This window comes from Entelurus aequoreus, linkage group LG18 (genome assembly GCF_033978785.1).
Source record: "Entelurus aequoreus isolate RoL-2023_Sb linkage group LG18, RoL_Eaeq_v1.1, whole genome shotgun sequence".
Lineage (NCBI taxonomy): Eukaryota > Metazoa > Chordata > Actinopteri > Syngnathiformes > Syngnathidae > Entelurus > Entelurus aequoreus.
Window position 1 is genome coordinate 45,777,978 of NC_084748.1, and position 18,866 is coordinate 45,796,843.

At 41.1% G+C, this 18,866-nt stretch overlaps 11 non-coding genes across 11 annotated transcripts; all 11 read left to right on the forward strand.

The window, feature by feature from the left end:
* Positions 1-9,695: 9,695 nt before the first annotated feature.
* LOC133634333 (5S ribosomal RNA) lies at positions 9,696-9,814 on the forward strand. Its single transcript, XR_009821956.1, has one exon. It is a non-coding gene; the product is annotated as a 5S ribosomal RNA (ribosomal RNA).
* A 686-nt stretch (positions 9,815-10,500) lies between these two features.
* On the forward strand, positions 10,501-10,619 carry LOC133634352 (5S ribosomal RNA). The gene has a single exon (XR_009821975.1). It is a non-coding gene; the product is annotated as a 5S ribosomal RNA (ribosomal RNA).
* A 683-nt stretch (positions 10,620-11,302) lies between these two features.
* On the forward strand, positions 11,303-11,421 carry LOC133634353 (5S ribosomal RNA). Its single transcript, XR_009821976.1, has one exon. It is a non-coding gene; the product is annotated as a 5S ribosomal RNA (ribosomal RNA).
* Positions 11,422-12,105: 684 nt separating this feature from the next.
* LOC133634354 (5S ribosomal RNA) lies at positions 12,106-12,224 on the forward strand. The gene has a single exon (XR_009821977.1). It is a non-coding gene; the product is annotated as a 5S ribosomal RNA (ribosomal RNA).
* A 683-nt stretch (positions 12,225-12,907) lies between these two features.
* Positions 12,908-13,026, forward strand: LOC133634355 (5S ribosomal RNA). The gene has a single exon (XR_009821978.1). It is a non-coding gene; the product is annotated as a 5S ribosomal RNA (ribosomal RNA).
* A 683-nt stretch (positions 13,027-13,709) lies between these two features.
* Positions 13,710-13,828, forward strand: LOC133634356 (5S ribosomal RNA). Its single transcript, XR_009821979.1, has one exon. It is a non-coding gene; the product is annotated as a 5S ribosomal RNA (ribosomal RNA).
* Positions 13,829-14,512: 684 nt separating this feature from the next.
* LOC133634288 (5S ribosomal RNA) lies at positions 14,513-14,631 on the forward strand. Its single transcript, XR_009821918.1, has one exon. It is a non-coding gene; the product is annotated as a 5S ribosomal RNA (ribosomal RNA).
* Positions 14,632-15,314: 683 nt separating this feature from the next.
* LOC133634289 (5S ribosomal RNA) lies at positions 15,315-15,433 on the forward strand. The gene has a single exon (XR_009821919.1). It is a non-coding gene; the product is annotated as a 5S ribosomal RNA (ribosomal RNA).
* A 684-nt stretch (positions 15,434-16,117) lies between these two features.
* Positions 16,118-16,236, forward strand: LOC133634290 (5S ribosomal RNA). The gene has a single exon (XR_009821920.1). It is a non-coding gene; the product is annotated as a 5S ribosomal RNA (ribosomal RNA).
* A 683-nt stretch (positions 16,237-16,919) lies between these two features.
* Positions 16,920-17,038, forward strand: LOC133634291 (5S ribosomal RNA). The gene has a single exon (XR_009821921.1). It is a non-coding gene; the product is annotated as a 5S ribosomal RNA (ribosomal RNA).
* Positions 17,039-17,722: 684 nt separating this feature from the next.
* Positions 17,723-17,841, forward strand: LOC133634347 (5S ribosomal RNA). Its single transcript, XR_009821970.1, has one exon. It is a non-coding gene; the product is annotated as a 5S ribosomal RNA (ribosomal RNA).
* Positions 17,842-18,866: the final 1,025 nt, after the last annotated feature.

Below are 18,866 nucleotides of genomic sequence, written 5' to 3' on the forward strand. Positions count from 1 at the left end.
GTCCTCGTTTTCCTGGTGTAAAGCTGCGAGCCATTTGTCTCGTCTCTGTGGGCTTTTATCACGCTTTGGCAGAACAAAATACAACCTTTGTTTTCCCTGTTTGCAGTTGTGGTTAGCACAACCAAAAACAACACAGTTTTTCGGCATTTTGGAGGCAGAATGACGGGTTTAACCAGCGTAGGTCGACAGGTTAAAGAGTAATGGCAACCGTTTGTTTTCAATGCCAGTCTGTTTGCTATGGCTCGAAGAACCCGTAAGTAGCTCAGTTGCCCGGATGTCGGCCCTCACCTATTGGCTTACTGTAGTGGGTGAACCTTTGTATTTACTGGTTGAGACATCTTCAAATACTGTTACACTAAGGTAAAGTCTATTAGTGCAAAGAACAGGAAAACCTACTCGATTATTTGAATGTAAAATCCGTATGATAATACTGGAGTGCATTTTATGTTTGTTGCAATACTGTGTACTTGTACATGTTTGGTGTTTGATTTGTTGGCAGTCAATACAGACGTGAGCAGAACGAAGTTGTGTCCTCGTATCTGTATACTCAAACATCTCCCTTCTCAGGGCGATTACACTTGCAGATAAAAAAGACTCTCTGATTAGAGATCAGAAGCAGGTGAACCTCCTGGTCACTAATCAATGGCAGGTGAGATTAATCAGTGCTCAAAGTAAACAAAGAAAGCAGCACTGAAACAGAAATAGACCTTAGAGATAGGAGAACTACAACAAAACACAAAACAAGACATGGCCTAGAGGACAGGTCATGACAGCACATTGACAATAAATACACATACGGGTCTAAAAGACTTATTTAAATGTACATGGGTTACATGCACAGAGAAATGTCATAAAGTACATTCCTTTTGTCCTGGTCTAGACTTCAAAAGCTTGCTTTGGCACAGGACATGTACTTTTGTAGCAATTCATGTTTTAGGGAGCGAAAACAAACAAACAGATCTGTCTGTGAAATACATTTGAACCTGTGACAATGTTTCAGCACACCGTTCTTTTTCCATTAAACACACCTGACTGTGATAGTTGGCCACATTGCTCCTGCATTCTTTGCATTTGAATATAGAGCAAAGTCTCCAACAGGTCGTTTGTTGCTGCCAGCAGCTAATCATCTGATTTTGAGTAGCCAATCAAAGGGGCAACGGCTGTTTGCTTCAACTCTTAGTATTTAATTGACTTTGACTTCAGCTTCATTCGGACAAACAACATCCAAACACAAGCAAGCAATTCACAGATCATCACGGTTTGAGTCGAGTCCGAAAAGGAGTAGAAAGAAGCAGAAGCGACGTACACAGACTTCTGGGTGAAAAGCAACACTTCCCATCCAACCTGATGGAGCTTGAGAGGTGCTGCAAAGGAATGAGAGAAAGTGCCCAAAGATAGGTGTGCAAAGTTGTGGCATCGTGTTCAAAAAGACTTGAGGCTGTAATTGCTGCCAAAGGTGCATCAACAAAGTATTGAGCAAAGGCTCTGAATACTTAAGTACATGTCATTTTGGTTTTTTAAACTAATTTGCAAATTAAAAAAAAAAAGCCTTTTCACATTGTCATTATGGGTATGTAGAATTTAAGGACAAAAATACATTCATGACATTTTGAAATAAGGCTGTAACATAACAAAATGTGGAAAAAGTGAAGCGCTATGAATATTCTCCGGATGCACTGTGAAACACTTTAAGACAATTGTGAAAAAGCGCTATATAAATACAATAAGTCATAAAAATACAGGACACATTTTGTCCTGTGACCGTTCAATTTGGAACGCATACTTTTGTTTCTAAATACGGGACGATTCCATTTTTCAAGGAACGGTTGTCAACCCTAGGGATGTAACCATAAATTATATTAATAACAACTGCCGTAAAACTCCTGTTTTAAATTTAAATTGATGAAAAAACGTAATTGATAACTATACTTTGACCAACTCCGGGACCGGCTAGCGCTAGCTGACTAGCTCTATGAAAACAAGAGACATTAATGCCTCTCCTCATTATTAAAATGACATACCCCAACATAAACTTATACAAGTACATCACTGTTTTATGATGTACACATTCTAAAATAATATGGCTCTTAACAAGTATAAATGAAGTTTGATTTTATGATTTGATTTGAACATTTCTATTTGGAACAGGTTGCATGTTTGCGGTGGTCGTGTCCCCAAGATGCAGGAAGGAACGGCAGAGAGCAGCGTGCAGGTAGGAAACATTTTCAAACTTTCTTCAAGCAAGGCAACTATACAAGAAGTCGTGGCGCTGGGCAACAAACGTAAAGAGTAGCACACAACTTCAATCGCTAGCAAGACTAGGAACAAACATAAGGGGCCAGCAAGACTGCCAGGCTGAGGTATAAATAGCTCTCTGATTAGTGATCAGGAGCAGGTGAGATTCCCCACCACTAATCTGAGGCAGGTGCATTAAAGGAGCCATAGGTAATAATTTCATGTCAAGTCATTAAATGGCCCTGATATGTCAAAAGGCGTTAATAAATCATGTTCTTTTCCAGTACATCTATAACTGATAACAGTAGTTCAGCCGGGATATGCTCATTTCAAAATTAGATTTACAGCCCCAAAATCGTGTTATTGTTTTCATTTCGATGCCCCGCCCTCCACCGTTTGACCAATTAGAAAGCCAGTGAGTGTGTCACATCCAGGTTGCCAGTTACGCACCTCCACCTTCGTCTGGCTTTTGCCACTGGTAAAGTTACTAAACATGTCAGACCTTAGTAAATCTAAAAGGCCTCATTACCATTCTCAACTTATTCATGACAAATCCAGGAACAAAACGAGGATTTGTATTGGGGATGCCTTTGAAAGATGGAGACAAATGAAGGTGGAGAAGATTTTTTCATCTGACGCCAAACTTGTTAATTTCCTCCTTGATAGGCAAGTCAGGCATTTATGTTTTCTTATTACTTGTAATAAATGGAAATGGACATTTGGTATGTAAACTATATTGTCCAATACAGTCTATGATCTTGTCTAACAAAGCTAGTATGTTCCTGCAACCAATGCTTAACATGCTAGCCCGGTCAATGACACATCGACATATAAGCTAACGGGGGAAATATATGCCCATTAGCCCGTATGTCGATGTGTCATCCAACTGACAGGCCAAAATATATTTTCGACAAATAAAACCTATGTGGATATGTGTAGTGTCAGTGCCGATTTCCTTCTCAACATGCTGATACGCTGAGGAAATGAGTTCCAACATTAGCACGGCTGTCATCATGGCAATGTGAAACGTATGGAGACAGACAAATCACATGATAAAATAATTCCTCATTCGTGTTTGCATATTATGGACTACATGCACCAAGTTATATGGCAATCTGAAACGTTTGAAACAGTAGCCTATAGACTTACCTTGGTAAAATGTCTCTTTAGTTTTGGGTGTACATTAGGCTGCTAAGCATGCTCTACTTATTTTCACCAGTATAACCATTGCTAGTGTTGGTTGTAGTTTGTTTTAGTCTTTGTTTTCTGATAGTACTGAAAACAACCAAATGGTTGCTATTTGTTGTGATATTGTACGCAGGCATGACGTACTTCTTCCTGAAAATAGCCTAATTTCTGTGTAAAATGGAGTAGCCCAGTCCATCAAGCTGGATTCGGCTGCGTATCTGGCAACCTCAGTCAGAATTTTGACTGGGATTGCAGTACCATTTCTGGCCACATTATTACATATGGCTCCTTTTTAAATGAGTGTCCGTGGCAACAAAGTGAGCGCTGGAACAGAAAAGAACACTCAACTAAGGAGAAATAATAACAAATACCAGAATATGACCTGGTGTTACAGGTCATAACAATTTCCCCCGAAAAGTATTTCAAAGGGGAATGCTTTGTGAAGTAATTGGAGCCTTAAATAGGTCAATGATTCATAAAGTTAAAGTTAAAGTACCAATGATTGTCACACACACACTAGGTGTGGTGAAATTTGTCCTCTGCATTTGACCCATCACCCTTGATCACCCCCTGGGAGGTGAGGGGAGCAGTGGGCAGCAGCGTAGCCGCGCCCGGGAATCATTTTTGGTGATTTAACCCCCAATTCCAACCCTTGATGCTGAGTGCCAAGCAGGGAGGTAATGGGTCCAATTTTTATAGTCTTTGGTATGACCAGGCCAAGATTTGAACTCACAACCTACCGATCTCAGGGCGGACACTCTAACCACTAGACAACATTGATTTTGTTTTACTATTATATTTTGAGCAATGACAGTTTTTAGGAAGTCACACTAAAATTCTCAGGGCCCAACTTATAAAAGTGTTTTTTGTTTTTTTTACCCTAAATCCATACATTTCTAGATTAAATTCAGGTCTCTCCGTCTATACGTTTTTATTATTTTTTTAATTTTTGTTTTTGTTTTATACTCTTTTTGTGGTAGAAAACTTAGTTTTTTATGGCAAACACAAAATATGCAACATTTCCCCTCCATTAAATATTTCAAAGTGGAATATTCGATGTGAAGTAATTGGAGCCTTCTATAGGTCAACATTGATTTTGATTCATTATTATATTTTGAGCAAAGACAGTTTTTAATAAACAAAATCCTACTGAAATCTTCAGGGCCCCACTTTTAAAAGTTTTAAAAATACATCATACACTATTTTTTTAAACCTATAAACTTTGATATCAATTTCAGATGTATCCGTCAATTATACGTTTTAATATTTTTGTTTTATGCTATTTTTTGTCAAAGAAAATGTTGCTTTTTATATGGAAAACACACAAAATATGCAATATTTCTACCAAAAAATAATTCAAAGTAGAATATTTGATGTGAAGTAATTGGAGCCTTAAATAGGTCAATAATTCATAACATTGTTATTTATTCATTATTTTATTTTGACCAAAGACGGTTTTTAAGAAACAAAATCCTACTAAAATCCTCAGGGCTCCACTTATAAAAGGGTTAAAAATACATCATAGGTTATTTTTGTTTCATTTTTTTACTTTAAACCTATACATTTTGGGATCAACTTCAGATCAAGCTGCAATTATACGTTTTTATATTTTTGTTTTATGCTATTTTTGTCAAAGAAAATGTTGCCTTTTATATGGCAAACACACAAAATATGTGATATTTCCCCCAAAAAATATTTCAAAGTGGAATATTTGATGTGAAGTAATTGGAGCCTTCAATAGGTCAATAATTCATAACAACATTGTTTTTTATTCATTATTATTTTTTGAGCAATGACAGCTTTAAAGGAAAAAAACGCCTTGTGTTATAAGAGTCAACATTGCAACTTTTTCTCGTTACATTTCACCTGTTCGCACTTTTTTTTGTTTTTATATATGAGTATTTTTAGGTCAGGAGTATTTTTCAGGTCCCAGTGCTGGCAAGCAGTTCACCCCGAGTCTGACACGATTTGAAGACGTTGTGTCTGCCTTTATTCATCCAAGTCCTTCAAGAGAAATGCAAACTAATACTTTTTAAATACATGGGCTCTTGTATGCCTTTTAATTTGGGGTCTAAGCTTTTAGAAATAAAATAAAGTAAATTACAAGTAAATCATTGTCATATATTATATATTACTTAACACAATACATGAGCAAAATCTCGCACATTTGGTTTGGTACTCAGTTTATGTTGTGTTCAATCATTTATAAATGAAATAAAACAATCAAAAACCACGCTTTAATATTGCTAAATTAACACAACACATCAGTTTAGGTAATCCCTGCATATTTACTGTCATGATTTTGCTCTTGATGTGTAATAATTAAATTAAGTAATTCATTCATTCATTTATACAGCACACATTCTCATATTGTGTATTAATTATGATACATTGTTATATTGTTATATTGCTAGAACGTCTGTACAGCCAAACTGTTACTGCATTCACTTCTTGTAGTTGCGTATCTTCACCTTACTAAACGTGAACAGTTGAATAATACTCTCCCCTCTTCTTATCAGCTACAGAAAATTAAATATTGTTTGTACGTTGTAGTGTCAAAAAAGTATAAAATGTTGTTTTGAAAAGAAGTTCCTTTCTTGGGAGGTAGTGGAATGTCATCATCATCCGTGATTGGTTAAATGTTGAAATATGCTAATGAGGCCAGAAGTAAACCAGGCGTTCTGTCATTGGCCAAATATTAAATGTGTTGATGAAAGTTGGACAGAGGCGGATCTGATTGGCTTAGAAAGTTGGAGATGTTGGAATAAGGCACGCTGATTGGTTCATATGTGTGACTGGTGAATTTATAATATGACATGTGTTTTTGTCGCCGGGTATGATGGCAAAAACAGACCAAAGATGGATAAATATTAGTCATGTTAGGGTAAATTGAACTGAAAGTGAAATGAAAACGATTTTGTTTTTTTGCAAGAAGTGAGAAGCAGCGTCCTCTGGCGTGAGTGTAAAAGCTTACAGCACCTGGTATTCCCAGGCTTGTGCACCTCCGAGTCCAGAAGCTCTGCTCAACAGACCAATCATTGAGCTCTGTTGAGCAGAGAGTTTCCTCAACAGACCAATCAAATAGCTATGTTGAGCAGAGTCGAGGAGACGGTCTTGCTCAACAGACGAATCACAGAGCTCTGTTGAGCAGCCTTATTATAATACAACATGGCGGCCTCCATGAAACAAGCGATCACTTTTGGAACGATGTGTATTCTCCATGTATACAGCGTTTATCGACAAAATACCACTTCCCCTTGTTGTGGATAAGATCAAAGAAAGCGTTATGGCAAATATGGCAAACACACAAAATATGCAATATTTTCCCCCCAAAAGATGCAATATTTTCCCCAAAGAATATGCAATTTTTTCCCTAAAAAATATGCAATATTTTCCCTAAAAAATATGCTATATTTTCCCCCCAAAATATGCAATATTTTACCTAAAAAATATGCAATATTTTCCCCCCAAAATATGCAATATTTCACCTAAAAAATATGCTATATTTTCCCCCCAAAATATGCAATATGCAATATTTTACCCGCAAAATATATGCAATATTTTCCCCCTAAAAAATATGCAATATTTTACCCAAAAAATATGCAATATTTTCCCTAAAAAATATGCATATACAATACATATATACACATATATATATATATATATATATATATATATATATATATATATATATATATATATATATATATATATATATATATATATATATAATACAATACCAGGTGCTGTAAGCTTTCACACTCACGCCAGAGGGCGCTGTTTCTCACTTGCTGCAAAAAAAAAGAAATGCTTTTTATTCCACTTTCAGTTCACTTTACCCTAACATGACTAATATTTATCCATCTTTGGGTTGTTTTTACCATCTTACCCGGCTACAAAAACACATGTCATATTATAAATTCACCAGTCATGGACTAGTGTTGTCCCAATACCAATATTTTAGTACCAACATGTATTTCGATACTTTTCAATACTTTTCGGTACTTTTCTTAAATAAGGGGGACCACAAAATATGGCATTATTGGCTTTATTTTTAAAAAAATCTTAAGTTACATTAAATATATGTTTATTATTGCAATCGAAGAACAATTTAGTCCTTCAATAAAATAGTGAACATACTAGACAACTTGTCTTTTAGTAGTAAGTAAACAAACAAAGAAAAAACTCCTAATTAGTCAGCTTACATATGCAGTAACATATTGTGTTATTTCTCATTCTATTATTTTGTCAAAATTATGAGGGACAAGCTGTAAAATTGGATTATTAATCCACTTGTTCATTTACTGTTAATATCTGCTTATTTTCTCTTTTAACATGTTCTATCTACACTTCTGTTAAAATGTAATAATCACTTTTTCTTCTGTTGTTTGATACTTAACATTAGTTTTGGATGATACCACAAATGTAGGTATCAAGCCGATACCAAGTAGTTACAGGATCAATAATTGATCATAATTTAAGTCCTAATGTGTCCAGGGACGTATTTCCTGATTTTATAAACATAATATGAAATTTTAAAAAAGGAAAAAATATTTTGTGGCGATAAAAAATATCGATGTAACCTCTCAACCCCTTGTAAGAGGCAGTGGAAGTTGGAAGTTCCTTGGAGTAGCCCAGTCGATGGAGCTGGATTCGGTTGCGTATCTGACACCCTCAGTCAGGGAGAGAGGGAGGGGACTACAGAATTTTGACCGTGATTGCAGTACCATTTCTGGCCACACTATTACATATGGCTCCTTTAGTGGTTAGAGTGTTCGCCCTGAGATCGGTAGGTTGTGAGTCCAAACCCCGGCCGGGTCATACCAAAGACTATAAAAATGGGACCCATTACCTCCCTGCTTGGCACTCAGCATCAAGGGTTGGAATTGGGGGTTAAATCACCAAAAATTATTCCCGGGCGCGGCTACGCTGCTGCCCACTGCTCCCCTCACCTCCCAGGGGGTGATCAAGGGGATGGGTCAAATGCAGAGGACAAATTACACGACACCTAGTGTGTGTGTGACAATCATTGGTACTTTAACTTTAACTTAACTTTAACTTTAAAATAAGCATACTTGTCAGCTTTATGTTAGTAGTAGGGGTGCATGATAAATATTGTACAGATAATTATCAATGTTAATTTGGTTTTATGTTGGATATTCGTAGTTGTAGCGGGAGCTAGAAAAGAAACCATGGTTTTCAATAATACAAATGTATATAAAATCCATCCATCCATCCGTTTTCTACCGCTTGTCCCTCCAATTATGTCATGTCTGTTGATCATGTTTTTGTTTGGCTAGGTTCTGTTTGGTTTTTGGACTCTTTTAGTTTCTGTTTACGCTCCATTGTCTTTGTTACCATGTCAACCCATTAGTTGCACCTGTTTTCACGTTCGGACTCACACACCTGTCATCAATCATGTCACTAGTATTTAAGCCGGTCCTTTTCAGTTAGTCTGTCTGGCGACATTACCCTTGCTACTTCTGTACTACTCATGCTACCCTTGACTTCTGCTACCCATGCTACCACAGTTCCATGCCAAGTGAGTTTTGTCTATTTTCATGTCACAGTAAGTGTTTTTGTTTTCATGTCCATAGCTTTTACCCAAGTGCTAGTTTATTGTTTTCAAAGCCAAGTTTGTACCTCCGCCTTGTGCGCGCCTTTAAGTTTGTTCTTTTTGTTAGTGTTGAAATAAATAATGTCCTTACCTTCACGCCATGTCCGATCCAACTTTTCTTGCATCTCGGGAAAACAAACCCCCCATAGTCCACGTTTTGACAAATTAAACTTAAATTTTAAAACAAAGCGGCGTGAATGACACTAGAGAAAAGCACTTCAAATATCAAGTGAATTGGGGATTTTAGGTCACATGACCAGGAATCTTTTGAAAAGAAACCATGATTTTTATTATCCAAATGTTTTTGTTTTTTTATAAAATCCTATTTAAAAAAAAAAAAGAGTGTATATTATAATAAAAAATGATATAAATGATATAATTAGGAAAGAATGGGTGTGCACGTTATTACGGAGGTAGAACTATTTATTTGACCTTCTTTTAAGATTACTCAGTGTTTTGATGCAGAAGATATACGGAGGGAAATATCCACCGTGAAAGCAACTTGACCGCCGTAGCAAAGGAAGACAACAATCACACAGCCAGAAAATCCACATTAGTGTACGCATGCGCGCCAGGCTCTGAGATAAATAGTCATTTCCTCCCACCCCGTCTGTAAGAGTTCCATTGAAAAAGGTTGGTTTTACCTCGTCTTTCGGCTTACGGCCATACTACCCTGAACACGCCCGATCTCGTCCGATCTCGGAAGCTAAGCAGGGTCGGGCCTGGTTAGTACTTGGATGGGAGACCGCCTGGGAATACCAGGTGCTGTAAGCTTTTACACTCACGCCAGAGGGCGCTGTTTCTCATTTCTTGCAACAACAAAAAAAAAGGAAATGGTTTTTATTTAACTTTTAGTTCACTTTACCCTAACATGACTAATATTTATCCATCTTTGGGCTGTTTTTGCCATCTTACCCGGCTACAAAAACACATGTCATATTATAAATTCACCAGTCACGGACTTTTGAGCGCTGATAGTCCGTCAATATGTTTAACACCGGGGTGATATGAACCAATCAGCGTGCCTTATTCCAACATCTCCAACTTTCTAAGCCAATCAGATCCGCCTCTGTCCAACTTTCTTCAACACATTTAATATTTGGCCAATGACAGAATGGCTGGTTGACTTCCGGCCTCATTTGCATATTTCAAGACAATGTAATTTATTGACGGTCCCTAAGCATAAAGCAGTGTTGAGCGCGGCACCTCTCCTGCAATCTCCCCGCAGCATGAGAGAGCAGTGTGGGCACAGTGAGGGGGAGCTTCCGCTGGAGCTCCGGAGGCAAATATCCACCGTGAAAGCAACTTGACCGCCGTAGCAAAGGAAGACAACAATCACACAGCCAGAAAAAACATATTAGTGTACGCATGTGCGCCAGGCTCAAATATAAATAGTAAATTTCAATTTAAAAAGAGAGTAAGAGTTCCATTTAAAAAGGTTGGTTTTACCCTGTCTTTTGGCTTACGGCCATACTACCCTGAACATGCCCGATCTCGTCCGATCTCGGAAGCTAAGCAGGGTCGGGCCTGGTTAGTACTTGGATGGGAGACCGCCTGGGAATACCAGGTGCTGTAAGCTTTTACACTCACGCCAGAGGGCACTGTTTCTCACTTGCTGCAACAAAAAAAAAGGAAATGGTTTTTATTTCACTTTCAGTTCAATTTACCCTAACGTGACTAATATTTATCCATCTTTGGGCTGTTTTTGCCACCTTACCCGGCTACAAAAACACATGTCATATTATAAATTCACCAGTCACGGACTTTTGAGCGCTGATAGTCCGTCAATATGTTCAACACCGGGGTGATATGAACCAATCAGCGTGCCTTATTCCAACATCTCCAACTTTCTAAGCCAATCAGATCCGCCTCTGTCCAACTTTCTTCAACACATTTAATATTTGGCCAATGACAGAACGGCTGGTTGACTTCCGGCCTCATTTGCATATTTCAAGACAATGTAATTTATTGACGGTCCCTAAGCATAAAGCAGTGTTGAGCGCGGCACCTCTCCTGCAATCTCCCCGCAGCATGAGAGAGCAGTGTGGGCACAGTGAGAGGGAGCTTCTGCTGGAGCTCCGGAGGCAAATATCCACCGTGAAAGCAAGTTGACCGCCGTAGCAAAGGAAGACAACAATCACACAGCCAGAAAAAACATATTAGTGTACGCATGTGCGCCAGGCTCGAATATAAATAGTAAATTTCAATTTAAAAAGAGAGTAAGAGTTCCATTTAAAAAGGTTGGTTTTACCTTGTCTTTTGGCTTACGGCCATACTACCCTGAACATGCCCGATCTCGTCCGATCTCGGAAGCTAAGCAGGGTCGGGCCTGGTTAGTACTTGGATGGGAGACCGCCTGGGAATACCAGGTGCTGTAAGCTTTTACACTCACGCCAGAGGGCGCTGTTTCTCACTTGCTGCAACAACAAAAAAAGGAAATGGTTTTTATTTCACTTTCAGTTCAATTCACCCTAACGTGACTAATATTTATCCATCTTTGGACTGTTTTTGCCACCTTACCCGGCTACAAAAACACATGTCATATTATAAATTCACCAGTCACGGACTTTTGAGCGCTGATAGTCCGTCAATATGTTCAACACCGGGGTGATATGAACCAATCAGCGTGCATTATTCCAACATCTCCAACTTTCTAAGCCAATCAGATCCGCCTCTGTCCAACTTTCTTCAACACATTTAATATTTGGCCAATGACAGAACGGCTGGTTGACCTCCGGCCTCATTTGCATATTTCAAGACAATGTAATTTATTGACGGTCCCTAAGCATAAAGCAGTGTTGAGCGCGGCACCTCTCCTGCAATCTCCCCGCAGCATGAGAGAGCAGTGTGGGCACAGTGAGAGGGAGCTTCTGCTGGAGCTCCAGAGGCAAATATCCACCGTGAGAGCAAGTTGACCGCCGTAGCAAAGGAAGACAACAATCACACAGCCAGAAAAAACATATTAGTGTACGCATGTGCGCCAGGCTCAAATATAAATAGTAAATTTCAATTTAAAAAGAGAGTAAGAGTTCCATTTAAAAAGGTTGGTTTTACCCTGTCTTTTGGCTTACGGCCATACTACCCTGAACATGCCCGATCTCGTCCGATCTCGGAAGCTAAGCAGGGTCGGGCCTGGTTAGTACTTGGATGGGAGACCGCCTGGGAATACCAGGTGCTGTAAGCTTTTACACTCACGCCAGAGGGCACTGTTTCTCACTTGCTGCAACAAAAAAAAAGGAAATGGTTTTTATTTCACTTTCAGTTCAATTTACCCTAACGTGACTAATATTTATCCATCTTTGGGCTGTTTTTGCCACCTTACCCGGCTACAAAAACACATGTCATATTATAAATTCACCAGTCACGGACTTTTGAGCGCTGATAGTCCGTCAATATGTTTAACACCGGGGTGATATGAACCAATCAGCGTGCCTTATTCCAACATCTCCAACTTTCTAAGCCAATCAGATCCGCCTCTGTCCAACTTTCTTCAACACATTTAATATTTGGCCAATGACAGAATGGCTGGTTGACTTCCGGCCTCATTTGCATATTTCAAGACAATGTAATTTATTGACGGTCCCTAAGCATAAAGCAGTGTTGAGCGCGGCACCTCTCCTGCAATCTCCCCGCAGCATGAGAGAGCAGTGTGGGCACAGTGAGGGGGAGCTTCCGCTGGAGCTCCGGAGGCAAATATCCACCGTGAAAGCAACTTGACCGCCGTAGCAAAGGAAGACAACAATCACACAGCCAGAAAAAACATATTAGTGTACGCATGTGCGCCAGGCTCAAATATAAATAGTAAATTTCAATTTAAAAAGAGAGTAAGAGTTCCATTTAAAAAGGTTGGTTTTACCCTGTCTTTTGGCTTACGGCCATACTACCCTGAACATGCCCGATCTCGTCCGATCTCGGAAGCTAAGCAGGGTCGGGCCTGGTTAGTACTTGGATGGGAGACCGCCTGGGAATACCAGGTGCTGTAAGCTTTTACACTCACGCCAGAGGGCACTGTTTCTCACTTGCTGCAACAAAAAAAAAGGAAATGGTTTTTATTTCACTTTCAGTTCAATTTACCCTAACGTGACTAATATTTATCCATCTTTGGGCTGTTTTTGCCACCTTACCCGGCTACAAAAACACATGTCATATTATAAATTCACCAGTCACGGACTTTTGAGCGCTGATAGTCCGTCAATATGTTCAACACCGGGGTGATATGAACCAATCAGCGTGCCTTATTCCAACATCTCCAACTTTCTAAGCCAATCAGATCCGCCTCTGTCCAACTTTCTTCAACACATTTAATATTTGGCCAATGACAGAACGGCTGGTTGACTTCCGGCCTCATTTGCATATTTCAAGACAATGTAATTTATTGACGGTCCCTAAGCATAAAGCAGTGTTGAGCGCGGCACCTCTCCTGCAATCTCCCCGCAGCATGAGAGAGCAGTGTGGGCACAGTGAGAGGGAGCTTCTGCTGGAGCTCCGGAGGCAAATATCCACCGTGAAAGCAAGTTGACCGCCGTAGCAAAGGAAGACAACAATCACACAGCCAGAAAAAACATATTAGTGTACGCATGTGCGCCAGGCTCGAATATAAATAGTAAATTTCAATTTAAAAAGAGAGTAAGAGTTCCATTTAAAAAGGTTGGTTTTACCTTGTCTTTTGGCTTACGGCCATACTACCCTGAACATGCCCGATCTCGTCCGATCTCGGAAGCTAAGCAGGGTCGGGCCTGGTTAGTACTTGGATGGGAGACCGCCTGGGAATACCAGGTGCTGTAAGCTTTTACACTCACGCCAGAGGGCGCTGTTTCTCACTTGCTGCAACAACAAAAAAAGGAAATGGTTTTTATTTCACTTTCAGTTCAATTCACCCTAACGTGACTAATATTTATCCATCTTTGGACTGTTTTTGCCACCTTACCCGGCTACAAAAACACATGTCATATTATAAATTCACCAGTCACGGACTTTTGAGCGCTGATAGTCCGTCAATATGTTCAACACCGGGGTGATATGAACCAATCAGCGTGCATTATTCCAACATCTCCAACTTTCTAAGCCAATCAGATCCGCCTCTGTCCAACTTTCTTCAACACATTTAATATTTGGCCAATGACAGAACGGCTGGTTGACCTCCGGCCTCATTTGCATATTTCAAGACAATGTAATTTATTGACGGTCCCTAAGCATAAAGCAGTGTTGAGCGCGGCACCTCTCCTGCAATCTCCCCGCAGCATGAGAGAGCAGTGTGGGCACAGTGAGGGGGAGCTTCCGCTGGAGCTCCGGAGGCAAATATCCACCGTGAAAGCAACTTGACCGCCGTAGCAAAGGAAGACAACAATCACACAGCCAGAAAAAACATATTAGTGTACGCATGTGCGCCAGGCTCAAATATAAATAGTAAATTTCAATTTAAAAAGAGAGTAAGAGTTCCATTTAAAAAGGTTGGTTTTACCCTGTCTTTTGGCTTACGGCCATACTACCCTGAACATGCCCGATCTCGTCCGATCTCGGAAGCTAAGCAGGGTCGGGCCTGGTTAGTACTTGGATGGGAGACCGCCTGGGAATACCAGGTGCTGTAAGCTTTTACACTCACGCCAGAGGGCACTGTTTCTCACTTGCTGCAACAAAAAAAAAGGAAATGGTTTTTATTTCACTTTCAGTTCAATTTACCCTAACGTGACTAATATTTATCCATCTTTGGGCTGTTTTTGCCACCTTACCCGGCTACAAAAACACATGTCATATTATAAATTCACCAGTCACGGACTTTTGAGCGCTGATAGTCCGTCAATATGTTCAACACCGGGGTGATATGAACCAATCAGCGTGCCTTATTCCAACATCTCCAACTTTCTAAGCCAATCAGATCCGCCTCTGTCCAACTTTCTTCAACACATTTAATATTTGGCCAATGACAGAACGGCTGGTTGACTTCCGGCCTCATTTGCATATTTCAAGACAATGTAATTTATTGACGGTCCCTAAGCATAAAGCAGTGTTGAGCGCGGCACCTCTCCTGCAATCTCCCCGCAGCATGAGAGAGCAGTGTGGGCACAGTGAGAGGGAGCTTCTGCTGGAGCTCCGGAGGCAAATATCCACCGTGAAAGCAAGTTGACCGCCGTAGCAAAGGAAGACAACAATCACACAGCCAGAAAAAACATATTAGTGTACGCATGTGCGCCAGGCTCGAATATAAATAGTAAATTTCAATTTAAAAAGAGAGTAAGAGTTCCATTTAAAAAGGTTGGTTTTACCTTGTCTTTTGGCTTACGGCCATACTACCCTGAACATGCCCGATCTCGTCCGATCTCGGAAGCTAAGCAGGGTCGGGCCTGGTTAGTACTTGGATGGGAGACCGCCTGGGAATACCAGGTGCTGTAAGCTTTTACACTCACGCCAGAGGGCGCTGTTTCTCACTTGCTGCAACAACAAAAAAAGGAAATGGTTTTTATTTCACTTTCAGTTCAATTCACCCTAACGTGACTAATATTTATCCATCTTTGGACTGTTTTTGCCACCTTACCCGGCTACAAAAACACATGTCATATTATAAATTCACCAGTCACGGACTTTTGAGCGCTGATAGTCCGTCAATATGTTCAACACCGGGGTGATATGAACCAATCAGCGTGCATTATTCCAACATCTCCAACTTTCTAAGCCAATCAGATCCGCCTCTGTCCAACTTTCTTCAACACATTTAATATTTGGCCAATGACAGAACGGCTGGTTGACCTCCGGCCTCATTTGCATATTTCAAGACAATGTAATTTATTGACGGTCCCTAAGCATAAAGCAGTGTTGAGCGCGGCACCTCTCCTGCAATCTCCCCGCAGCATGAGAGAGCAGTGTGGGCACAGTGAGAGGGAGCTTCTGCTGGAGCTCCAGAGGCAAATATCCACCGTGAGAGCAAGTTGACCGCCGTAGCAAAGGAAGACAACAATCACACAGCCAGAAAAAACATATTAGTGTACGCATGTGCGCCAGGCTCAAATATAAATAGTAAATTTCAATTTAAAAAGAGAGTAAGAGTTCCATTTAAAAAGGTTGGTTTTACCCTGTCTTTTGGCTTACGGCCATACTACCCTGAACATGCCCGATCTCGTCCGATCTCGGAAGCTAAGCAGGGTCGGGCCTGGTTAGTACTTGGATGGGAGACCGCCTGGGAATACCAGGTGCTGTAAGCTTTTACACTCACGCCAGAGGGCACTGTTTCTCACTTGCTGCAACAAAAAAAAAGGAAATGGTTTTTATTTCACTTTCAGTTCAATTTACCCTAACGTGACTAATATTTATCCATCTTTGGGCTGTTTTTGCCACCTTACCCGGCTACAAAAACACATGTCATATTATAAATTCACCAGTCACGGACTTTTGAGCGCTGATAGTCCGTCAATATGTTCAACACCGGGGTGATATGAACCAATCAGCGTGCCTTATTCCAACATCTCCAACTTTCTAAGCCAATCAGATCCGCCTCTGTCCAACTTTCTTCAACACATTTAATATTTGGCCAATGACAGAACGGCTGGTTGACTTCCGGCCTCATTTGCATATTTCAAGACAATGTAATTTATTGACGGTCCCTAAGCATAAAGCAGTGTTGAGCGCGGCACCTCTCCTGCAATCTCCCCGCAGCATGAGAGAGCAGTGTGGGCACAGTGAGAGGGAGCTTCTGCTGGAGCTCCGGAGGCAAATATCCACCGTGAAAGCAAGTTGACCGCCGTAGCAAAGGAAGACAACAATCACACAGCCAGAAAAAACATATTAGTGTACGCATGTGCGCCAGGCTCGAATATAAATAGTAAATTTCAATTTAAAAAGAGAGTAAGAGTTCCATTTAAAAAGGTTGGTTTTACCTTGTCTTTTGGCTTACGGCCATACTACCCTGAACATGCCCGATCTCGTCCGATCTCGGAAGCTAAGCAGGGTCGGGCCTGGTTAGTACTTGGATGGGAGACCGCCTGGGAATACCAGGTGCTGTAAGCTTTTACACTCACGCCAGAGGGCGCTGTTTCTCACTTGCTGCAACAACAAAAAAAGGAAATGGTTTTTATTTCACTTTCAGTTCAATTCACCCTAACGTGACTAATATTTATCCATCTTTGGACTGTTTTTGCCACCTTACCCGGCTACAAAAACACATGTCATATTATAAATTCACCAGTCACGGACTTTTGAGCGCTGATAGTCCGTCAATATGTTCAACACCGGGGTGATATGAACCAATCAGCGTGCATTATTCCAACATCTCCAACTTTCTAAGCCAATCAGATCCGCCTCTGTCCAACTTTCTTCAACACATTTAATATTTGGCCAATGACAGAACGGCTGGTTGACCTCCGGCCTCATTTGCATATTTCAAGACAATGTAATTTATTGACGGTCCCTAAGCATAAAGCAGTGTTGAGCGCGGCACCTCTCCTGCAATCTCCCCGCAGCATGAGAGAGCAGTGTGGGCACAGTGAGAGGGAGCTTCTGCTGGAGCTCCAGAGGCAAATATCCACCGTGAGAGCAAGTTGACCGCCGTAGCAAAGGAAGACAACAATCACACAGCCAGAAAAAACATATTAGTGTACGCATGTGCGGCAGGCTCGAATATAAATAGTAAATTTCAATTTAAAAAGAGAGTAAGAGTTCCATTTAAAAAGGTTGGTTTTACCTTGTCTTTTGGCTTACGGCCATACTACCCTGAACACGCCCGATCTCGTCCGATCTCGGAAGCTAAGCAGGGTCGGGCCTGGTTAGTACTTGGATGGGAGACCGCCTGGGAATACCGGGTGCTGTAAGCTTTTACACTCACTTCAGAGGGCGCTGTTTCTCACTTGCTGCAACAAAAAAAAGGGAAATGGTTTTTATTTCATTTTCAGTTCAATTTACCCTAACATGACTAATATTTATCCATCTTTGGGCTGTTTTTGCCACCTTACCCGGCTACAAAAACACATGTCATATTATAAATTCACCAGTCACGGACTTTTGAGCGCTGATAGTCCGTCAATATGTTCAACACCAATCAGCGTGCCTTATTCCAACATCTCCAACTTTCTAAGCCAATCAGATCCGCCTCTGTCCAACTTTCTTCAACACATTTAATATTTGGCCAATGACAGAACGGCTGGTTGACTTCCGGCCTCATTTGCCTATTTCAAGACAATGTAATTTATTGACGGTCCCTATATCAAGATACAGCTGATGGAATTCCTGCTGGGCATTGCTGCCTGACGCACCTCCTCCAGTGCCTTTTGACAGGTGTGCTGTGACACCCCACTGAACACCTCTGTGGGCATAAACGGGTCATCAGCTGGGGACCACCATTCATTAACGTTTCGCTCCTTTAACCCCAGAACGTCTCATGGTGGCAGAGCGATGGCAGGGATATCTCCCTGCCACCCCCTGCTGATGCCCTAGGTGTTTGCACCCCAACTCTTATTCTTCCTCCTTAGCCACAGCCAGAAGCTGCCTTTGTCCGCCTCCTCTGCCAGCTCTTTCATGGCTTTCCGATGTCCCGCTCCTGTACATCCAATGTCTCGGAGTAGGCGAGCAGTTGAGGAACCCACAAAGCCCCTACACCCCACTTCCACAGGGCAGATGACAGCTTTCCAGCCAGCCTCCCTGCACTCTGCTGCCAGGTCCGAGTACTTGGCTCGCTTCCGCTCATAAGCAGCCAACAACCCTCCCTCCCATGGGACAGTGAGCTCGACCAGAAGAACCGTCCTGCGAGCCTCTGACCAGAAGACCAGGTCTGGTCGTAGTGATGTTTCGACAACCTCCCTGGGGAACTGGAGCTGCTTCCCCAGGTCGACCCTCATGCACC